This window comes from Babylonia areolata, chromosome 18 (genome assembly GCF_041734735.1).
Source record: "Babylonia areolata isolate BAREFJ2019XMU chromosome 18, ASM4173473v1, whole genome shotgun sequence".
Lineage (NCBI taxonomy): Eukaryota > Metazoa > Mollusca > Gastropoda > Neogastropoda > Buccinidae > Babylonia > Babylonia areolata.
Genome location: NC_134893.1, coordinates 19116837 through 19119336, shown reverse-complemented (window position 1 = coordinate 19119336; position 2500 = coordinate 19116837). Strand labels below are relative to the sequence as shown.

General features: G+C 39.8%; 1 protein-coding gene across 1 annotated transcript in view; it reads left to right on the top strand.

The window, feature by feature from the left end:
• LOC143291877 (uncharacterized) overlaps positions 1-2500 on the top strand; it is a 13180-nt gene that overhangs the window by 409 nt on the left and 10271 nt on the right. The gene's annotated exons all lie outside the window — the stretch shown is intronic.

The following is a 2500-nucleotide window of genomic DNA, read 5'->3' as shown; positions in this document are numbered from 1 at the left end:
GACATAGAATACTATACAAATATCGACTATTATTATTGAATAAGAAATAAATCTATCACGAGTACTGCACAAGTATCGACTTTGATTATTAAGTAGGAAATAGATATATTATCAATTAGCAAAACATTAATGCTTTATTTTGGTCTGGCCCAAGCTCTTATCCACTTAACACTGTATACATGATCTGCTGACCGATAATAAAAAAAAAAAAAAAAAAAAAAAGTATGAATCGTGTAGTTATGGGCATCTGCCAGACAAAGAATTACATAAAGGGTTGGAATGAACACGTTTAGAATATGGCATCACTGTTTCGTGTCCTTATTTACAAAGGTAATTACTGTAATCGTGAAAGTTAAAAAAAAAAGGAAAAAAAAGAAAGAGAAGAAAAGTGCAACTATGTGGAACCTGAAATTAAAACTGACCATTTGAAAGATCGGACGAAACACCTTTAACTTCCAGCATCAATGTTTAGAAGAATCAGAGGTGATCTAATACATGTGTACAAAGAGTTTTCCAAAAAAAACCAACAAAAAAACTGCTGACACAGATGTGTATGATTTCATCACATAATCACTTAGTACCACAAGAAGTAACAGTGATGACTGTTATTGAGTACAGCAGACCGAAGACGAGAAAGTTCTCTATTATTTGTAATAGATTTGCACTGTTTTAAAGTAAACTATTCACAAACATTAAAAGAGCATCAAATACTGACTTTCTCAACAATCTTGTCGATGAAAGGAAAGACTTTACAAGAACATTCTATTCGATTACGACAGATTGGTTTGAGAGCTAAATGTGGCCTGGAATGCTGAATTGTTAAGTAATAGCAAAAACCAGGAACTTTACACCAAATGCTAAGACAAGACACAAAAGAACTGTCCTGAGTTTTTTGCCTTTCACGCCCTGTTTTCATGGTGACCAGATCTGATTTCACCTTCACTTCTACACCTTTGGCGATTTCTTATCAAAGTCTTCGTCGTCAGAACTTTTTAATTACACTGCCTCATAAGAGGCATGGGGACTGTTGCTGGAGGGATGTGGTGACAGGCTTCATCACTGGGTAGTGGCACATACAGTCTGCCGCTGCGACTGGGCAATTGTCGTGAGCATGTGTGTGTGTGTGTGTGTGTGTGTGTGTGTGTGTGTGTGTGTTAGGGGTGGGTGGTTAGTTGGTGGGGTTCCTTTTTCAATAATTCAGAACAGATACCTCGGAATATCACCGCACTGACTCCTGTCGAGGGTGGTGAAATAGCAACATGCTATTGAACATTCTCTGCAGACTGCTTGCGCTGGGGTTCCGACAGAAGGAGCCCGAATGTGGCTGCACAGGCTCTGTGAATTGCACCTCTTCTTTCTGAGTCTTGCAACAAGTTATTTGCTCTTGGTGAGAGATGGTCCTCAAAACTGTTCAAGGATCCAGAGTCCCACTGTCCACATTTCTCTCTCATCACACGAACTTCACAAAAAAAGAGAAAAAAAAGAAGAAAAAGCCCCAAAAAACCCAAAACAAAAACCAAAAAAACAAAAACCCCCCAAAACAAAACCAACTCCCCCCAAAAAACAACAACAACAACAACACAACAACACAAAACAACAACAACAACAAAAAACTACCAACACCCCCCCCAAAAAAAAACCGAAAAACAAAACAAAACAAAAAAAACCACCCCAACTAAACTTGTGCATTTACATACTGCGAGGATGCGCGTGCCATGTTTTGTGTGTTTGCTTTCACAATATATCACATCTAATATTTACTGAGGCGCCACTTTGTGACCCCATTTGAGTGACGTTGTTTAGATAAGCGCTGGTCGGCAGTATCTAGCAAGAGGATATTAATCTCATTGATGTTTGCACGTACAATACACAGAGAAGGCTACGACTGCCTCCCCGTTCTTTCAAACGTCAGAATATACACTAGATACAACATAGGGTTGGAGTGTTACGCTTTGAACGTCAGAAGAGGGGAGCGAAAAGGGCATGGAGGTGTTATAATTATGTCCATGTTGTCAAAACGTCTTTTCTTTGTTACACGAATAATCAATCAAAGATAAAATCCCCAGATACACTGGAAAGAATGATAGTAGACATCAAGATTACGTAATGGCCTACCTCACCCGGAGACTCATATTTCACATCATGACTCACAGCACCCCTGATCCATCCACCCAACTGACCTCATGACTTGTGTCCTTTACTTCATTCCATCCACTGGACCTCATGACTTGTGTCCTTTACTTCATTCCATCCACTGGACCTCATGACTTGTGTCCTTTACTTCATTCCATCCACTGGACCTCATGACTTGTGTCCTTTACTTCATTCCATCCACTGGACCTCATGACTTGTGTCCTTTACTTCATTCCATCCACTGGATCTCATGACCCATGGCTAACTGGAAAGATGACAGGGATGAGGGGACACCCATTATAGAAATTATCGGCACCTCTCTGCACGATGAATGAACTCAGGCTACCAAGACAGTAGAAAAGAATAA